The sequence below is a fragment of the Rattus norvegicus genome, chromosome X (assembly GCF_021556685.1).
Source record: "Rattus norvegicus strain SHRSP/BbbUtx chromosome X, alternate assembly SHRSP_T2T, whole genome shotgun sequence".
NCBI classification, from domain to species: domain Eukaryota; kingdom Metazoa; phylum Chordata; class Mammalia; order Rodentia; family Muridae; genus Rattus; species Rattus norvegicus.
In genome coordinates this window covers 109,143,901-109,165,852 of record NC_141554.1, presented here as the reverse complement: position 1 = coordinate 109,165,852, position 21,952 = coordinate 109,143,901, and positions in this window count along the sequence as shown.

Sequence of the window (21,952 nt, the reverse complement as noted above, 5' to 3'; positions counted from 1 at the left end):
GTTAATCAATAATAGCCATTATACTATACCTGACTGACCTCTAACAGGTCTCTGAATCTCAGTGTTCCTCAAATTCCTTGTCTATAAAATACCATAGAACCACTAAGGGAAATAAATTTGTTAATACTGTTAAATTTCTTATAAGACCCTCCTATGAGACTTCCATGAAAAATTTAGAGAAGAGAGGGATGATGGTGTGAATGAGCATGGCCTGCACAGATTCATGTTTGAATGCTTACAGGTGCTGTCTGGGAACGATTAGGAGATGTGGCCTTGCTGAAGGAGGTATGGCCCGGTTGTAGGAAGTGTATCACCAAGAGTAAGCTTTAAAGTTTCAAAAGTCCACCCCAGGCCCAGTCTTTGTTTCTCCCTCCCTCTCCCTCTCTACCCACCTCATTCTCTCCTGCTCCCAGCAGTCCAGGATGTGAAGCTTCAGCTATGTCTCCAATACCATGCCTTCCTACTGCCACACTCCCCAACACAATAAGACTGAACTAAGCCTCTGCATCTGTGAGCAGATCCCAGTGTTCCGCAAGCTTTCTTGTGTAAGCCTTGGCCATGATATCTCTTCACAGCAAGAGAACAATAACTAAGTCAAGAGAAAAACTTTTTTAAATCACAAGCTCATATAAACATGAACATATGTCACAAGCACTTTTCACACACAAAAGTTCATATCATTTTTGGAGGTTTTATTTATTAATTAATTTATATCCCAAATGTTGTTCCTCTCTGGGTCCCCCCTTGAAGAGTTCTTCACCCCCATCCCCTTTGCCTCTGAGAGGGAACCCTTCACTCAGGTATCCCCTGGACCCCGGAGCATCATAACCCTTTTAATGTAATATTGTTAGTCATTATTTGGAAAATTCACATGATGCACCCCAATCACATTCACTTCCCAGTCCTCCCAGATCCACCCCAGACCCTTGTAATCTCCACCAAAACAAAGGAAAAGAAGAAAAAAAGAAAATACCAAGTCCAATTGAGAATATATGGCCAATGTGTCCTTTTTTAAATTGTTTGTGTGGTGTTTTGCCTGCATTTACATCTGTGCACTCACTACCTGCATGCGGTACCTATGGTAGGTATCCTGAAGTATAAGTGATTTGGGGGACATCATGTATATATATATATATATATATATATATATATATATATATATATATATATGTCCTATATCTCCTAGAATAAGTTAACTTGCTTGACTTGAATGTACATCACCCCCAAGAATCATTTTCTTTCATACAGTGCTTGGGATTTGGAATAATACAAAATTTCTGAGAGGTTTTCCTTCCTCTCCACAATGAGTTTTTCCATTCTAAAAATCAGGCCATTTAATATCTATCTGGTACAGCAAATTAAATATCAGATAAATTAAAGATTAAAATATACCAGAATACAGTTTCTACTGTGTTAAATATATTGCTGCTATTATACACTCTCGGCACTGTCAGTCTTCCCAAGCATAGCCCCAAGCTTAGAAAACCCAAAGAAAAATTATTTGTTAACCACACATTTATAACTTCTGTCTAAAATACCACAAATAAAACTGAAAACTCAAAGACAAGCTTGGAAAAATATTCAGAATGTGATTGCAAATGAATAATCTCCTCGATATATTATCATATAATCAACCCATAAAAAAATCCATAGTAGAAGATAAATAGCCCAGTTCTTTTCTATTAATCTCAAATAAAGATTATAACTATAAAAAAAACAAAAACAAAAACAAAACATACCTTGCCCATCTGGGTCTTTCCTAATACACAACCTTGACATCTCCCACACTGTTTCTCTTTTCACCTTCACTTTCTTTGAAGACTCAGAAAAATAAAGTTTCAGCAAACATTTTCTGTGAAAGAAGAGAGAACAGATATTTGAGGTCTTCCCATAGGACCATATGGTCTTTGTGGGAACAACTTGAGGCAGCACTTTCTCAGCTTTGCAACCAGAGATCATCAGGAAATGAATCAGCAAGCACGGCGTCATCAGATAAAGTTTCATATACAAAAACGAGAATGCTCTGGTCACAGTTTGCCACCCCTGTCCTCAATCACTCCATATTCCCCCCAATCACATTCTGCCACTTCTACTTAGAAAAAAACAGTCTTCCCTTCCTCTTTGCCCTCCTTTTCCCAATCTCTTTTTCCCAATGTTAACCTGAACCCCTCCTAATCATGTTTAATATTACAAACCAAATGCCTGAGACTGTTAAAGGGAACCCCCATCTCCCTGAGGCATTGGAGATCTGTGCACTGTTAGCAGTGCTAATATGACCACTTGCTTTTATGATAAGTTCCATAGGTTTACACTGCAAGCACCCTTTCTATAGCTCACTTTCCTGTATATGAGCAAGGCATTTGGGAAAGGGAAATTTAGCTGCATAATGAGCAGCTGTTGGACTCTCTCTTTGTGGCTCTGGCTGCCTTAGCCAGCTGGACCACCATGGTGGCAGCAGCAGACCTCCGGAACACTAGAAGATGATCACAGTTGATTTCCCCAGCTCCTGAAGACACAGTCTCAGCCAAGGCCATTTGAAACTATTCAGAGCAGAATTGTTTTGCTACCACAAGGCTAAATAAACTTTAGATGACCATACATTTTTCACCTTGGCCACAGTTGAAGCACTGTCTCGGGATTGGGAAGAGGAACTATTGTGACTAGCACTAAGAGACAAGGCTGTCATTAGTCCAAAACACAAGCTTCCAGGGCTGTAATGGATGCTACATGGCAAGATTGGGATTGGCCTGAATAAATAACCAAAGAAATGTCCTACTAGAACTATATAGGCATGCTTTATAGGTTCACACAATATGCCAATGCGTTAGTTGGCTGGGAAGTACTTGCCTATGCTGCCCGGCATGGCTACATCAGGCCCCATAGTGGTTTCTCTAGAACAGTCATTTCATTCAAGTAGCGCAATCTGAGCTGGCAACATGGAAGCAGCAACAGCAGAGATGGCAGAGCTAGCAGAATAGCATAGGCATGAGAACAGAGGCAGCCATAGCTGAGCGGTTTCCAGGCCACACTGTAAAAGCAACAAAGCAGCCAACTGATTAACAGCTGAAGACGGGAGCTCTGCAATTCTAAAGCAGCCAGAGCAGAAAAAAAAGAAAGGCAATGGGAGCTGAGGCAGGAGAGGACAGAGAGCTGATGCTAATGACGTAAAGGCCTCAGGAAGCCAGCAAAGAGCAAACTAAAGACTGGGGTTACCAGAAGAGCTTCAGAAATATTCATCTAGCCTTCAAACCCAAGGGTCTCAGGTCCCAGGTTTAGAATTCTAACACAAGCTTCTAACAGTAACCAAAGGTCACCACGCCCAAGGACTGCATTCAGAGTTTAACCCATGGAAGGTTGAGTTACAGTAGCTGGGGCCTACATAGAGACAGTAACACTCGAGGATGCCAGTTGCTGTTGCTTCTGTCCACCATCCGCCACCACTTGAAGCTGCCAAACATCGAAGGGAAGGAGAGCTGCCTGCAGCCAGCACCTAAGAGCTTCTCCTTGCCTGCCTATAATTTCTACCTAAGTAGAGCGAAAGACTCTTTAGTCAGATGGTTAGTGGCAGTGCTTTGTCAGATATGTCTTCCTTACATCCAGACCCAGATTGGTTCCCTTTCTTAAAACGTTCTTGTGGTGAACTAGATCTTTGATTCATAGCATTTAAACCAATTTGCCACTGTGTACCCAATTTTGTGATTAAAAAAAAATTCATCAAATTGTAAGCCTCGTGGAGACCGTTTTGTTCACTATTATACTTTTTGTTTCCACTTCTTTATTTTTTAACCTTTTATTGATTCTTTGTGAGTTTCACATCATGTACCCCAGCCTCACTCATCTTCCTGCTCCCCTTTATTTAGCCTTCCCTCTTATAATCTCCAGCCAAAATAAAACACGCACATGCGCACGCACACACACACACACACACACACACACACACACACACACACACACACAGCACAGCACAGAAAAAAATCTTATCGTAGAAGCTGTAGAATGTTTGTGTCTCACAGGATATCCCTCTGTCATACATCTTTACTTGCAAATGTTCATTGCAATGAATCACTGGTCTGGTTCAAGGTCTCTGGTCCTCTGACATCATCTATATTGGATCCTCACCCGGACTTCTCCTGGTTATCCTCTCCTTGCATTGTATCATGGAGATCCTGTATCTTTGGATCAGTAAGACTGACCCTTTCACAGGTCCCAACCATTCACAGATGATATAGATGTTGGAGCGGGCCAGCTCAGAGCCCTGCATCTGGGCCTAGGTGGTAGCTGAGCTGGTCAGCATGCTGGTTCTCCCTTATCTGCAGCACTATGACCATCTCTCCAGTATTACTCCAGCTAGGTTACACAATGCTGCCATCAGCAGGATGCAGGGGCAGCTCTCCTGCTCTTGTGCCCTCCGGGCTGGCTCACTGGCACCCACACGTGCAAGAGCCTGCTCCACTGTTCTGCCCAGTCAATGCACAGGGCCCACTCTCCCAAGGGCAGCAGCCTGGGAGGGACTCACTGGGCTAGCTGTCCTGCTCTCACTCCCTCAGGGCAGGCTCTCCCATGCCTTTACCAGCCAGTCCAGATCTATTCTATTGTCCAGGTAAAGTGCAGGCCCTGCTCTCCAGAGTGCTGCAGTTAGTGAAGAGGCATGGCTAACTCTCTCACTCTCAGAGCCAACTCTCCCAACTATCCCAGGTGACCAGGAGGGAAAGAAGAAGGGCATCACCCTGCAACCTTGCCACCTCACAGCAGATAAGTGATGGAGCCAGGTCTCCCTCACTCTTGACCCCAGGGTCAGCTCTCTTGACTGCCTTACATGTTGAGGTGCAGGGGGCAGGGCTTTTCCCCTTGCCCAGGCCACCTCATAGCAGAGGAGTGGTGGGGCCAGCTCTCCCTCAATCACATCCTGAAGGCCATACCCCCACCCCATCACCAGGACCAACTCTACTGTACTGTCTGGGCAAGGTGCAGGGCCACTCTCCCAAGTGCTACCAACAGTGAGGGGAGCAATTCTCCTAAGCACTGCATCCAATGAGAGGAGGGACCAATTCTGCACAGTCCTTGGACATCCACATAGTCCTTTGTCACTGGTCTGACCAGGAATAGCCTCATATTCTCCAGAGTTAATATGATTCATGGGGTTTGACGCTGAGCCCTTCTACTAAGTAGCCATGGAACCACACAAGGCCCACAACGACAGCTCAGGCTGGGACCTCACTATGGCTCTAGACAGTGGGGTTGGCCACTCACAACAGGTTACTCCTCTCCAGTACCATCTGAGAGTCTCCAGTTCCCTCTCTTCAGAAAGATCAAGGTGTCCTACTACCCGTTCTCTATTATCTGTCCACCTGAACATTATGGTAACTCCCACTGCAGACTGGCCACATAGCTCACTGTGCCCAGGGTGACCATCCTCAGTGACAGCTGCATGGCATGATGGCAAATGCTTATGTATGGTGTGCCTGCGCTATGCTCTAGAGGTCAGGCAGGTCTATGGGTGGTATGGAAGTCCACAGGTCTCGGTATGACTTCCTCCTCCCTCGCTGAGCTGTATGGTGGTAGGCCGGGCTCTGTGTGTCTGGGACCTACCTGTGCTGTAGATGGAGGGAAGGTCTGTGGGTGTCTTCACCCCACACCTGCCCACATCGAGTGGCATGGCAGGGCTCAGGTCTCTATCTTCTTCCCCCTGCCCCATGCTGCATGGATTTGACTTGATTTTTATGAGTTCTATGCTGAAAACAGCTTTGGCCACAAAGCCGAGCATCAAGCTAGCATGAGCAAAGCATGGCTGTCTGCTCTGCCCCTGACTGATGTAAGAACAGCACCACCAATGCGGTGTCTCTGTGCTTATTGCCCCCGGAGAGGGCGGCTACTATTATACTTTTAAAGCTTATCCAAGGGACAATAAATCATTGCTCAATGTATAGTTGATAAAAGAATAAATAAACGATATGCACCAAAGGATTATCTTTAAGTAGTAAGTTTATGGGTGATTTGTTGTTGACACCTCCTCCAATTCGGCTTAAATGTGTTTTGTGTGTGGCATTTTTGCAGTGGGAAGGAAAATAAACGTCTAAAGCAGCATAAAATCAATACATTAGTAAATGTGAATGATTCCAGAGTTATAAGACCATTTTGAGTAAATGCATAATCAGAAAGGGTAGGGTTGCTATTTTCAAATTGATCACTGTGTGCAAACAGGTAAAGAGGGACAGAAGGACACATAAAATAAGGTGAGCAAGATCTACAAACTTAGGATGGTAAGAAGTTACAACTGTTCCTATACTGTTACAGGAAGTGGAAATGGTATGCCATAAAGCCAAAAAAAAAAAAAAAAAAAGAAAAGGAAAAAAAAGAAAACCGAACTTGGAGGGTCTCAAAACAAATAGAATGAACTAAGGTTTACAATGTGTTTCAATTAAACTCTTCCCTTCTCTTCTTTTCCATATTGTTTTTCAAAAGTGTGAAAAAAAAATGAGAAACACCCAAAAGTGCTCCCAATGTGCTTTCCAAGGAATCTTTGATTGCTCACATTTACAATCAAAACTTGGGTGTTCTTGTTTAGCCTGGCTCCACTCAGACATGTGCACGCAGACAAAGCAAATAAAGTCCCATGCTAGAGAGTACGGCACTAATTAAGTCACTCCTATTTTTAAAAGAAGAAATGGCTAAGAGGCTTTCCTTAGGGATTGTCGGTAGACTCTTAGCCCCTTGAATTTCAGTTCTTGCTCCTTATCTATCAGAAAGAGTCACTCCCCAGCTATGAATGTGCCAAACATTTTGACCAAGTACTTATCTGCACAGCCAGAAAACCAATATCATCAGTTAGGGAAAAACAATTTCCTCTGGCAAGTAGAGACAGCCTAATTGCTTAATCTGACATATTATTAATGGTTCAAGCCAACCAAAAGCATAATGGATATTGATAACCAGTGGCAGGTTGGACGTTTGATGCATACAGTATTGCTGGAAATTACTTACATCAAGGGTTGCTACTGACCGTTAGACTAAATTGCTCAATCTCCATGGATTTCATTAAACAGTTCCATCAAGTTGATAAAGTGACAAGACAGAAAGTTAGCCCATTAACTATAGCTCTAAAAAAAAGGCTAACAGAGTGGAGGACGTTTACAATATTTATATTCTGTATCAATGTAAAAATATAAATCACCTTAGTAAAACTGTACTTCGGAGGTTGGGGACAGTTTTATCCCCTCTCCATTTCAATGGTCTGGGGAACTAGACCGAAAACTGAGCCAGCACCTGGAAACAAGCATGAATTGGAAAGGGCTGACAGTGGCATTGAGCATGCTTCTAAATGTTCAGGATTCATCACTTGAGAAAAAGCTAAGCCACATTCAAGGCTAGCCTCTTTTCCTTCCCCATTTACAGAGCTATTGGTATGGGTTAACATACAGACAGAAACCTGGATTTTTCCCAGTCTCCTTTGCGTGGATGCAGTTCTGAACCTCATTTGGGCTTTAAAGAAGTATAAGGAATCACTTCTAAGTAACCACAGGAAAGTTATTTATGTTATATTAGGAGTTCCAATCTACAGCCTCCTCTCTAAGACTTTAATAATACTCTTTCCATATGGTCAGTAACAAAAGAGAGCCAAATCTTGAAGGTTAACTTGGACTCAAGACTTAAAGTGAGAAATTCTCTATGAAGCATAAGAGAATAATAAACAGTAAAAGCCAAAACAGCAAGACAAAGAAGAACAAAAAGAAGCCTTCAGCTCTCTGGATATATAGAAAAGTTATGCAGCCTGATCTTCATGTGTGACTCCTAAAAGTGAGCCTGTCTCTGACTCTGTTGCCTGCCTTTGGATCCCTTTTCCTTAACTGAGCTGCCTTGTTTAGCCTCAGTGGGAGAGGATGCACCTAGTCCTACTGTAACTTCATATACTAAGACTGGGTAGTATCCATAGCAGGGTTACCCTTTTCAGAAGAAAAACAGAGGAATGGATAGGAAGTGGAAAGAGGGAAAAATGGGGGAAGGACTGGGAGGAAAAGAGGGAAGGGAAACTGCAGTCTGGATGTAAAGTTTAAAGAAGTCATCAGAGCTAGGTGTATCCGACCAAAGTACGGATGCTTCTTAAAAGAAAGAACAAGGTTGGGGATTTAGCTCAGTGGTAGAGCGCTTGCCTAGGAAGTGCAAGGCCCTGGGTTCAGTCCCCAGCTCCAAAAAAAAAAAAAGAACAAAAATACTCATAGGAGGAAGTATGAAGACGAAGTTTGGAGCAGAGACTGAAGGAATGGCCATTCAGAGACTGTCCCACATGAGGATCCAGCCCATATATATACAGCCACCAAATCCAGACAATATTGATGAAGCCAAGAAGCTCATGTTGACAGGAGCCTTGATAGAGCTGTCTCCTGAGAGGCTCTGCCAGAGCATGACAAATACAGAGGCGAATGCTAGCAGCAAACCATTGAACTGAGAACTGGGTCCCCATTGGAGGAATTAGAGAAAGGATTGAAGAAGCTGAAGGGGCTTTCAACCCCATAAGAACAACAATACCAACCAAGCAGGGCTCCCAGGGACTAGACTACTACACAAAGACTATACATAGATAGACCTATGGCTCCAGCTGCATACATAGCAGAGGATGGCCTTGTTGAGCACCAGTGGAAGGAGAAGCCCTTGGTCCTATCAAGGCTGGACCCGCCAGTGTAGGGGAATGTCAGGGCAGGGAGATGGGAAGGGGAAGTATGTGGGGAGGGGGAACACCGTTATAGAATAAGGAGGAAGGGGTGGGATAGGGGGCTTATGGATGGGAAACCAGGGAAGGGAATAACATTTAAAATGTAAATTAAAAATATCCATTTTTTAAAAAAAGAGCTGGATGTATGGATATATTTCTAAAATCCCAATTCTGGAGGCTGAAATAGGAAACTCAGTAAATCAAAGTCAGCCTGATCTACTTAGGCACCGATGAGGAAAGGGGCACAGAGTGAAAAATCTAGGATGGCGATGCCACACACAATCCTTCAAATAAAATTAAATGACTTAAAAACTGCAAAGCACTGCGAACGGTGCACGGCGTGAACCACCTATGAATATCATTAGCTTCCCAATGAGACTGGAAGAAGAAAATCCCAGGACAGAAAAAAGTCCATATTTGACAAAAGCAGTTCTGTGATATTTTTAAACATTTATTTATATGTTATGTGTATGAACATTTATCTATATGTGTGTATGTGCACCAACTACCATATACATGCCCAGTGCCTAGGGAGGCCATAAGGGGGTGCCAAATCCTCTGTAACAACTTGGTGGTTGTGAGTCATTGTTCGGGTGCTAGTACCTGAGCCTGGGTTCTCCACAAGAACAGCAAGAGCTCTTAGCTGCTGAGCCAACTCTTCAACCCAGATTTTGTGTGTTTTAATTCTCTGGTACATACCATTCCAGACACACAGGTAACTGGCTCGAGACAAGGGCACTGTTGGCATAGTCTCACTAACATTGACCTATCACTGTACCTTGAACAAAGTGCTGTGCAGTGTCTTTTCCTTTGATTCCCGCAAGAACCCCAAAAAGAGAGGCAGAGGTGAGGTGCAGGCTCATTGCTATATGTTCAATGCTTTCCTCATTTCTAGCTCACATTCTTTGGGAGCGAGAATTGTGTCTTTTTTTTACCCTTAGCATGCCCTAAAGAACCTACCGCTCAGCAGACAATTATAGGTACTCACTTGAATACAGCAGCAATATTAAAACTACTGACTCATGGGATGGAGTAAAATGCTTGATAGGCAAGTATGAGGAATTTAGTTCAGAGCCCCCCGGCACCTAAAGAAAAAGTAGGACATGGTGGCATATGCCTTTAAGCCCAACTGTAGGGAAGTGGGGACAGAAAGGAGGATTCCGGGGACTTGCTGAGCATTTGTTCAAGGTGATACCGTGAGTTCTGTGTTCAGTCAAAGATCCTGAAATAAATAAATAAAAAAGTAAGTAAATAAATAAAAGTTAATAGAGGAAGGTTTCCTGGTGTCAATTTCTGGTCTCTACAGACACCTCCTCAGGTATACACACTGCATGTAAATATGCACACACACACAAACATACACACACACACACACACACAAACATACACACACACACACACACACACACACACACACACACAACTGACTCAAAACCAAAGAACCAGGAACGGAAAACCAATTTTACCTCTGCATAATCTTTTTTTTAAGATTTATTCATTTATTATATATAAGTACACTGTAGCTGTCTTCAGACACACCAGAAGAGGGCATCAGATCCCATCACAGATGGTTGTGAGCCACCATGTGGCTGCTGGGAATTGAACTCAGGACCTCTGGAAGAGTAGTCGGGTGCTCTTAACCGCTGAGCCATCTCTCCAGCCCCTGCATAATCTTAATAAGCTAGCTCACCTATAAGCCTCAAAATATCCCATGTGTAAAACAGAAAAAAATAACAGTATTTTTCTAAGACAGTGCCCAGAGAAACAAGAGGTAATACACTGAATGCATTTGACACAGGATCTGTCCTGTGTCCAAGAAAAGATTGTTACACTTAGTATGTATTTGAACATATGAGACACAATTAACAGAAAGAAACTAAAGAATAATGAAAGCAAGAATTAAGGTACAAAGCCTTTGAGATGTCTTTGTCCCACAAAACGATGATTTAAAACAGTACGCACATAAAATGAGATTTGCACCGCACAGACCCAGTTCCAGGAAAGCTCTAAAGGTAAAGAGGAAAGGAGATGAGGGAAGAATGTCCAAAAATAGATTCAGAAACCCATCACTTGGCCTGGAAACCTGAAAACTCTGAAGTCAACTCCTTTGAATATTGTTTTCTGATTTGAAAATGTGAGCTCTGTTACATTAGGATCAAAATACCCTGGCATGAGCTGCAAACATCTGGGCTCTTGCTATAAATTCTTGCCTGTGACGGAAGCATAATGAAGTTGGGGCTTTCTGTGTACATTTTTTTAACCTGTGTAAGAAGGCTAGAGCTCCAGAAAAGGAAGAAATGCAACTGTTCCTATTAGAGTCTATTTAAGTCTATTCAAAGCCAGAAACAGCAAGCAGTTGTCAATCAAATCTAAAAGTCCCAAGCATCCCAGCTAGCAGAGAGAAGAAGGCATGTGCAAGAAGCCATCTGTTTTCCTCCAAACCCTGAGATACATAAAACCCCTTTTGTTTGGTACTCTGAAGAACCCCAGCCCAGCCCACCCACAGAGGTGGCAGCTAGGTTTGACACATGAAGGATGGTAGCGAGGCAAATGTTCCTCCCTCTGGTTCAGTGGCAGCTCTTAGTGCCTGCCAAGATGGAGTTGTTGAGCATTTGCGTACTCTCACCTGGTATCCTCCCAGCTCATAAAGGAACTTGTATTAAAACATCGAAGATCGAAGATCGGGGTTGGGGATTTAGCTCAGTGGTAGAGCGCTTGCCTAGCAGGCGCAAGGCCCTGGGTTCGGTCCCCAGCTCCGAAAAAAGAAAAAAGAAAAAGAAAAACATCGAAGATCTGATGGCTCCAGCTGCATATGTAGCAGAGGATGGCTTTGTTGGACACCAATGGGACGAGAAGCCCTTGGTCCTGCTAAAGGTGGACCACCCCAGTGCAGGGGAATGTCAGGGGGTAGGAAGGGGGTGGTTGAGGAAGGGGAACACCCTCATAGAAGAAGGAGAGGGGGAGGGGATAGGGGGCTTATGGCCAGGAAACGGGAAAGGAAACAACATTTGAAATATAAATAAAAAATATCCAATAAAAAAATAAACATCAAAGATCTGAAGAATATCACAAACCTACTTCTGACCATAAAGGACTGGTATATGATTGTTTGTCCTAGGACATTCCAGGCACAGATATGGTTAGAATTTAACCTGGATGGGATAGGAATGGAACTCCACAGGGAGAACAGCAGGGTCAACAGACCTAGACCCTTGGGAACGCTCAGAGACTAAACCAGCAAGCAAAGACCATACCCAGACTGGACCTAGGCCTCCCTGCTCATATGTAGCAGATGTGCAGCTTGGTCTTCATGTGGGTCCTGAACAGCTGGAGCAAGGGCTGTCCCTAAAGCTGTTGCCTGTCTGTGGATCCTGCTCCCCTAACTGGGCTGCCTTGTCTGACTTCAATGGGAGAGGATGCACCTAGTCCTGCAGTGACTTGAGGTGCCAGGGTAGGTTGGTACCCGGGGAGGGGGGGACCTCCCCTTTTTCAGAGGTAAAGTGGAGGGAGATATGAGGAGAAGGGCTCTGTGAGGAGGGACTGAGAGGAGAGGGGGCTTCAATCAGGGTGTGAAGTGAATGAATAAATTAATGAGAAAGGAATGTATGAAATTCTGCCTGAAATGTAAAGGCAGAAAGTGCTGAGACAGAAAGGCCTGGCACAGAGAGGATAGGAATAGTTGAGAACTTCAATTTGAAATAATAGCTCCGAGTCGGCACACACAGTACCATCTTGAGTACTGTGAGTACTTGGCCACCCAAAAACCAATACTCCAATGTGAAGGGCTGTTGTGCCAACTCAAAATACTTGTCTAACCAAATACTGGCCCTGCTTTTCCACCACCTTTACTGTGGTTTATGAACATGATGATTGCCTTCTTCAACTATTTTACGTTTTCCTTAGACCAGCACTACTAATTGGCTATACTACTCTCATGCATGAATTATAAATGACTCCATACTGGTATATATCTTTTTATTACTCTCTACATTTGCAGAATTACTGGTAAGGTAGTATCCTATATTCCTTATAGAAACTCCCAGAACTTTCAGGGCTACTAAGTATTAGAAATAACCTTTGGGAAACCTAAGTTCAAATCTTGCCCCTGCACATATGAGATCTGAGACAGTGACTCAGTTACATAACACCCCTGAGCCCCAGGCAGCCCTGGAATAAGAGAAATGATTTCGGGCTGGGGAGCTGGCTCAGTGGTTAAGAGCACTGACTGCTCTTCCAGAGGTCCTGAGTTCAATTCCCAGCAACCACATGGTGGCTCACAACCATCTGTAATAGGATCCGATGCCCTCTTCTGGTGTGTCTGAAGACAGCGACAGTGTACTTATATATAATAAATAAATAATTCCTAAAAAAAAAAAAGAGAGAGAGAAATGATTTCATGAAGACTCAAAGGTACTTCTAGAAACGAGGGTAGTGAACTTGAGGTGTAAGAAGCCAAAAGATGCACACGGATTGCCTTTAGAGCACCCATCTTATCTGCAAGGTGAAGGACAAAATTGTTCATATGTCAAAACAATCTCATAAATAGTATAGAGTAAAAGGAAAACTTACCGTTCTTTCTTAAAGATAAGGCATGAAATTTCAATACAAAACTGCCCTGGTTTAAAGTGGAACACTGGGAGAGCACCTGATTCCTACCCGCACTGTGGATTCCCATGTGCCTGCTGCTCAAATAAAAATAGAGAAAGTATACTGTTATTTAAATCTTATAATTGACATTTTTCTGTTTAACACAGAAACTCCCAGAAGTTGAGTATCATATCTACCTGACTTTTAGTATGAGCTGCATACATTTAGTAACATCCATACTTTTAGTTTTACATCCATGGTCTGATCCCTGATCACCTCATCGGCATCATCTCTGCTGCTTTGGCAAACCCGAAGGCCCAATATTGACAGAATTGTGTGTAATTGCTGAGCATGGTAGAGTACACCATCTGAGCGTCTGATGAGATAAGGTGTGTTCTGGATACTATAGGTATAAACTGTAGGATGATGTCATTACACAGGTAAAGGCAGGTACAAGATAGAACGAGACCTGTCATTGGATGAGAAGGAAGGATGGGCGGGAGAGAAGTTTTAGAGAAGAGGAGGAGACTGGAGCAAGAAGAGGAGAGGCAGCCAGGAGAAAATGGAGGCGAATGTTAAGATTCCTCTCTGTATATTTATGGGTTGTTATCAATATTCTTAAGGGATGGATGTGTGCAGGGCTTTGTGTGTCTAGGTAGGCAATTATATCTTATCAATTGGATCAGAGGTTATTGTGTTCTGTGTTCTTTCATGTGGTGATTTAATTGAATTTAAGAGAGTATGTGGTGGCTGGAGACATGTGTATGTCTAGCATAGTGGTAACCTGCCTTGAGAACTACATGGGTAGAGAGATTGTCGCCAGGGTCAGAGAGCAGCCATCGGCAGTGTGATATGGGATACAGCAAAGTGGGTGAGAGGCTTTGTTGACTGAGATTAATATATCTACCAGATATTATGGGGCATTATGGTACCAGATCTAGTGCAGGGTAAAAGACTGCATTTTTTATAATTTTAAAGCAACAATAAAGTAATGCCAACATCTGGTGAGAGGATTGTGAGTTCAGTGCCAGCCTGGGCTGCATACTGAGACTCCATCTCAAAGAAACGAAAGTTAAAAACAGGATAATAATGTGCAACTATCTCCTGGCTAGCTGAGCAGCCCCAAAACTATAGATAAGAAATTCAGTTTCTCCAGGAAAATATTGGAATACAACCTAATATAACATAAAATGATTCAGAGGGAATATGCGGAGAGGAAATGGAAAAGGAGAGAGGGAAATAAGGGAGAAGGAGAGGAAAAGAAAGAGGGAAGGAGGGGGGAAAAGGGAGGTGAGGGACGAAGTGAGAGGAGGAGAGGAAAGGGGAGGAGAGGGGTGAAAGAATTATAAATGAAGTGAACTGAACAGCAGCCTCTTCCCCAAAATATAAAACAGCATGTCCACTTCAAGCCTTACAATCAGAGACACAATAGACAGCCTTACAATGGAGGCAAACTAGAGTGGATTTTCCACAGCCACAGAGCACCTGTACCACCAGAAGCTAGAAGAAACAAGAACATATTCTCCAGGCCCTCAAGAGAAACAACACTAACACTTCAATTTCAGACTCTGGCTCTCCAAAGATGTTATAATTTTCTGTGTGTCAAGTTACTCAATCATGGTGTTTTATCATAGCAGTCTTTTTTTTTTTTCTGGAGCTGAGGACTGAACCCAGGACCTTGCGCTTGCTAGGCAAGCGCTCTACCACTGAGCTAAATTCCCAACCCCTATCATAGCAGTCTTAAGAGTTGAAAATACCCAGAGATGGTCTGCCTGAGTAGTTTCTTTTTAAACTGAGTTTTGGATCACAGGAAGTAGTCAGCCTTGGGGAGATTGGATCTGAGAGGATACTCAAACAAAGAAGAGAATGTCTAAAGATCCTGAGGCAGAGAGAGCTTGATAATCTCACAGAACAGGAATAGAAGCAGGATGCCTGGGGAACCAAACAGAAAACAAAGGTTCACAGGAAGAAGGTTGTGCACTGTTATGCTAATAGGACACAGAAAGGAATTTAGCACTTGTTTAAGGTGTGATGGAATGGTTTTAAAGTTTTCCTCTACATTTAGAGTAAAATCCTAACTCCTGACTATTCCAACAGACTTGGGGCTCACCCTACTCCTATCCTTTTCCCTAACATTGTTTGACCCTCACTGTTTTCAGTCAGTGAGGCTGTTCCCTTTGTCAAGGTCTGTGGCTTCTGAGTCCTTTATCCTGGAATGATGTCACATATCTCTGACTGACAAACAGTTTTGAGTGTCAGCTCACATATCTCCTTTTTTTGTACCTGACATTAACATTCTAGTTTTTATCATTGGCACGTATTCTTTGTACAAAATAAAGGGTTTCATTAGGAGATTTTCATGTATACATTTGAGTGCTTTGACAATAGCTCCCATCTTGTCCCTTCCTTTCCCTGGTTTGCCCCTCGATGATTCTTGTTCATCTTCAGAATTGCTGGAGTCCATAATAAAAGAATAAAGGCTGGAGAGATTGCTCAGTGGTTAAGCATGCCTGCTTCTCTTCCAAAGAACCTGATGTCAGTTCTCAGTACCTATGTTTGGTAACTCAGAAGCAACTCAAACTTCAGCTCCAGAGGATCTGATGCTTTCCTATAGACTCTGCAGGCTTGTGCATGGTCCCAAACAGAAAACACATGTAAAAACATAATTGAAATAATAAAGGAATAAATGATTGAACAAATTAATTAATTAACTGACGGCATGAGGGAAATGAGAACTGATGGAAATTTAAGCAGTTACATTTGGGGAATGGTATTGTGATATGTACGTGCTACATGCACTTACTTATGTGCACACACATAGAGAAAGCAAAGGTCTTCCTCCTTCTCTTTGTGCCTTATTGCCTTGGGACAAAGGATCTCACTCTTTTGGTTAGAGGACAGATCAGATAGATCCACAGCACCTATTGCTGGTATTATGGGGACGTGCATTTGTCATACCCAGAATTTTACATGAGTGCTGGAGAGTCAATCTCTGGTACACACTGAACCATTTCTCTACCTGCCCCCTAGAAGTTACATCTTACTAAATTCTTGCTTTAACAACTAATCTGCTGTGTCCCAACAATGCTAGATAAGAAATTATTCACTCACCAATACATATTAATTAATTACCCATTAGAGTCAGGCATTGTTTGAGATTCTTCAGGAGACAAAATAGACAAAAGCTGTTCTCCTCTTGGAGATTGCAATCTAGTCAAGCACAGTTGTGGAATATTGAAGAAGGTAATGAAAGCCTGGGAAAGGCATGGAGCAGTACAGGGAGACAAATCTAGCTACATTTGTGATGTACTTTAAAAGGAAGATAAGTCAATGAAACTCACAATTAGAAATCACTTTTTCTAAGACTGAGGATGTAGATAAGTAGTAAAGCGCTTGCCCGGAATGTCCAAGGCCCTGGGTTCAATCTGCAGCACTGCATAAAATAGATGTGGTGGCACATGCCTTAATACCTCAGGAGGTGGAGGCAGGAGGATCATAAGTTCAAGGTTAGCTACATAGTGAGTTTGGGGACACCCTCAGATACATGAAATTCTGAGTAAAAAGGAAGCCCTCTCACAGAGAGCTGAAACCTAGCCATGAGCAGTGACTTCAGGTCTAAGACCAGAGGTAAGACCAACTTTTCTGCTCCAAGTGACCTGCCTGGTGGACTCAGGACACAAAGTCAAATTTCCTCTGAGACCAGACACTTCTGGTTTCTATCTAGCAGAATTCTATCAGACCTTCATTGAAGACCTCATACCAATACTATCCAAACTATTCCACAAAATTGAAACAGATGGAGCACTACAGAATTCCTTCTATGAAGCCATTACTCTTATACCTAAACCACACAAAGACCCAACAAAGAAAGAGAACTTCAGACCAATTTCCCTTATGAATATCGATGCAAAAATACTCAATAAAATTCTGGCAAACCGAATCCAAGAGCACATCAAAACAATCATCCATTATGATCAAGTAGGCTTCATTCCAGGGATGAAGGGATGGTTTAATATATGGGAAACCATCAACATAATCCACTATGTAAACAAACTGAAAGATAAAAACCACATGATCATTTCATTAGATGCTGAGAAAGCATTTGACAAAATTCAACACCCCTTCATGATAAAAGTCCTGGAAAGAACAGGAATTCAAGACCCATATCTAAACATAGTAAAAGCCATATACAGCAAACCAGTAGATAATATTAAACTAAATGGAGAGAAACTTGAAGCAATCCCACTAAAATCAGGGACTAGACAAGGCTGCCCACTCTCTCCCTACTTATTCAATATAGTTCTTGAAGTTCTAGCCAGAGCAATCAGACAACAAAAGGAGATCAAAGGGATACAGATTGGAAAGGAAGAAGTCAAAACTCACTATTTGCAGATGATATGATAGTATATTTAAGTGATCCCAAAAGTTCCACCAGAGATCTACTAAACCTGATAAACAACTTCAGCAAAGTGGCTGTTGAAAGAATCAGAGAAAGGACTGGAAGAGCTTGAAGGGGCTCGAGACCCCATATGAACAACAATGCCAAGCAACCAGAGCTTCCAGGGACTAAGCCACTACCTAAAGACTATACATGGACTGACCCTGGACTCTGACCCCATAGGTAGCAATGAATATCCTAGTAAGAGCACCAGTGGAAGGGGAAGCCCTGGGTCCTGCCAAGACTGAACCCCCAGTGAACATGATTGTTGGGGGGAGGGTGGTAATGGGGGGAGGGTGGGGAGGGGAACACCCATATAGAAGGGGAGGGGGAAGGGTTGGGGGATGTTGGCCTGGAAATCGGGAAAGGAAATAACATTTAAAATGTAAATAACAAATACCCAAGTTAATAAAGATGGAGAAAAAAAGAAGTCCTGTGTGTAGAGCGATGGCTCAGCAGTTTACTTTCCGCACTTGCAGAGGATCTGGCGGCAGTTCCATGGTGCCACTTCTAGGAGATCCGGTACCCTCTAGTTCCTTCTTCTGGCCCATGCTGGTACCAGCTTGTCCGTGGTGCTAAACATTCATACACATAAAATAAAAGCTTTCTGTATACTTCAACCCCCAAAGAAATGAACGCCCTAATGAAACTCATTATTATATGTAATTAATATGTGCTGATGAAAATAAATAAAATTTTAAAGAGAGAAAAATAAAGCAGTTCTTCCACGAAGTATTCTGATTTTTCCCCAATCTTGAATTATGTCACAGCACCTGTCCTGTTGGAACACACCCTGTAGTGTTTTGATTAATTTGTCTTTTTCCTGTCTCTTCAACATATCGTATCAAAGTCCATGGTATGATGCATATCTCAGAATAAATACTCTGCACATTTATTAAATATATTTATTTATTTATTATAGTCATCTCTTAGTATTCATGAAGTATTGATTCTATGACTTATAACAAATACTAAAATGTTTTCATTGTAAAGTTCCTTATATAAAATGGTATACTATTATATATAAAACTAGTATATTTCTCCACAGACTTTAAATCATCACTATATTAATTAGAATACCTAGTACATTATAAAAACTATGGAAATAACTGCTGTACTATGTTGTATAGAAAACTACAACAATAGATTGTCTATATGAGTTCAGTTTATATGCTATTGTCTTCGAATATTACGACTCTAAGTTTATTGAAACGTGTATGTTTGGAATGTACAAGTAAGAAGTTAAAAATTGGCGGTGGTGATACACACCTTTAATCCCAGAACTTTGGAAGTGGAGCCTTGTAGTTCTCTAAGTTCTAGGCAAGCCTGGTCTACAGACCAAGTTCCAGGACATCCAGGGCTACACAGCGAAACCCTGTCTCAAAATAAAATAAAATCTGGGTTCTTTACAGCTTCTGGTCCCCCAATGGAGGAATTAGAGAAAGGACTGAAGGAGCTGAAAGGGTTTGCAACCCCATAGGAAGAACTACAATATCAACCACCAAATCCCCCAGAGCTCCCAGGGACTAAACCACCAGTCAATGAGTACACATGGAGGGACTCATGACTCAAGCTGCATATGTAGCAGAGGACAGCCTTGAGAGGGAAGGCCCTTGGCCCTGTGAAGGCTTGATGCCCCAGTGTAGGGGAATGCTAGGGCAGGGAGGTTGGGGAGGGGAGCAGTCTCATAGAAGCTGGGGGAGGAGGACAGGATAGGAGGTTTATGGAGGGTAAACTGGAAAAGGGGACAACATTTGGAATGTAAATATATAAATAACCAATAAAAATATAATAAGGATGATGAACTACATTTTGATAGTCATATTTATTGTTAAATAAATTTACAAACTATATAAGCTATGTCCCTTATCAGAATAGCATTTATTGACCATTCTGTAGAAATTTCTTTGTTTCAATGAGCTGAAACTTTGATCAGGTCTTGTATTAATACAAAATTTTCCTTTCTAGATTGACATAAGAGTCCCTATTTAAACCATAAAAGCATTTGTGCAGATACTGAAAAATCACACTGTCTCATTGTGACAGTTTACCCTGATTAAACATTGCAGTGTCATAAAAGTAAAAAAGTTCGAGATTATAAATATACTGTCAGAAATATTAATGAGGAACCAAATATCCATTCAGACTGCTATCTCACTTTATCAGCAGGCAGTAGCCTGGCACAGCTTTAGATAATTGTCACCACAATCATATTGCAGAAGTACAGCTGAGAAAATATACTAGAAATGAAACCTTTTATCATCCATTTATATTATAAGACAGCAGTGTCCCAGTGTGCGTGTGTGTGTGTGTGTGTGTGTGTGTGTGTGTGTGTGTGCGCGCGCGCGCGCGCGTCTGTGTGTGTCAATCAATTCTCTCCCTCCACCGAGGATTCCAGGGAACAAATTCAGGTTATTCGACTGTATCAAAAGCACTTTTTTAAAGATTTATTTATTTACTTTATGTATATAAGTACACTGTAACTGTCTTCAGACACACCAGAAGAGGGCATCAGATCCCATTACAGATGGTTGTGAGCCACCATGTGGTTGCTGGGATTTGAACTCAGGACCTCTGAAAGAACAGTCAGTGCTCTTAACCACTGAACCATCTCTCCAGCCCAAGCACTTTAACTCAATGAGCCATCTCACCAGCCCTGGATTAAAGTTTTAATAGAGTCAGAATTTACATTATCTAAAAATGGACAACCAAATTGAACATGAAATAAATAAAAATGTCACATGCAGCCAAATACCAGCATCTGGAAAGCAATGACTGCTGCTGTCACTTTAAAAAGCCATTTTTCCACATCTCTAGAACATCTAGTATTATAGAATTTCTTGGATTACCCAAAGAAAGGTTAAAATTCTTGTTCTCAGTGACTGACATATGCCTGATTTCGAATCTTTAAGTCCATTGCAAGTTAATGCATATGGATGTCTATGAGTTGTCTAGCACCAACACGAGTTACAAGTCAGAAGGAGGAGAGGCGAACATGTTAGGCTGACCGTAGTAACTGTAGTAGATTGCCTTTCCTGAAAGGAATCTTCAATTAGACAGCATAATGACTGTGGGTCTCCCTCCTCTAGGCAAACCTTTCTAAAGAACCTAGTTCCCTTGTGACTGACCATCACTTCTCACATTGTCCAGTCAGCAGAGGAACTAGTATCTCTTCTCTAGGGTAAATTTCACAGAAACCTCCGCCCTCCGTAAAATATTCCTAGGTTGATCAAAGGGCAGCGGTTGCTTTCTCCAGTTCCTTGCTTTTGACTTATATCATAACTAAAAAATCCACAAATCCACAGAGAATGCAACAGTATTTACATTTATAGTTTTGCACATTAACTTTTGCAAAAACCTACCAGTTAACCTGTGCTCCAAACAAAAAAAAAGGCATTAGATCCACTGAAAGGCACAAAACACTTGTCATCCTGGAACTAGGGCAGCTGAGGCAGAAGGATGGCAGTAAATTCCAGGCCAGGCAAAGCCACAGCATGCGACACTCTCACAAAATATCCAATATAGGGGCTGTAGAGATGTCTCAGCAATTAAGAGCACTCATTGCTCCTGCAAAGGACCAGGTTAAATTCCCAGGACACCCTTGACAGTGTACAACCATATGTAATGCCAATTCCAGGGGATTGAGTTCCCTGTTTTGGCTTATGTGGGCACTGTATGCATGAGGTACACAAAGATATATGCAGGCAAAACACCTATATGCATAAAATAAAAACAATCCTTGAGTATGTATATGTATAATGTATACATAGTTACATATGTATATATACATGTATGTATAGCAAATATACAACAAAAGAAAAGAATGCCACCTTTGTGATACTCCTGCCTACAATGAATAACATAAATCTAATCATGAGTATACATCGTACAGTCAAATTCAGAGACATTAATTTTAAAAAACTAGCCTGGACCCTTTTACAATTTATTGTTTTATTTTCCCCTTCTTTAACATCTTTTTTTCTTCTCATGGTCCTATTTCTAGTATTATCTGCATAACTCTTACCCAAGGCTTCCAACATTTAGTAGTAAGAGTGAAATCTCCAGAGAATCGTTTACAAACATCTGGTAAGTGTAAACATAGCCTGCGATTTGTAAACATTGAAAGTTGAAAGCATTTAAATATTTTATGTGTATGTATGTTTTGATTGCATGTATATCTGTGTACTATGAGCATGTCTGATGCCTACAGAGATGAGAAG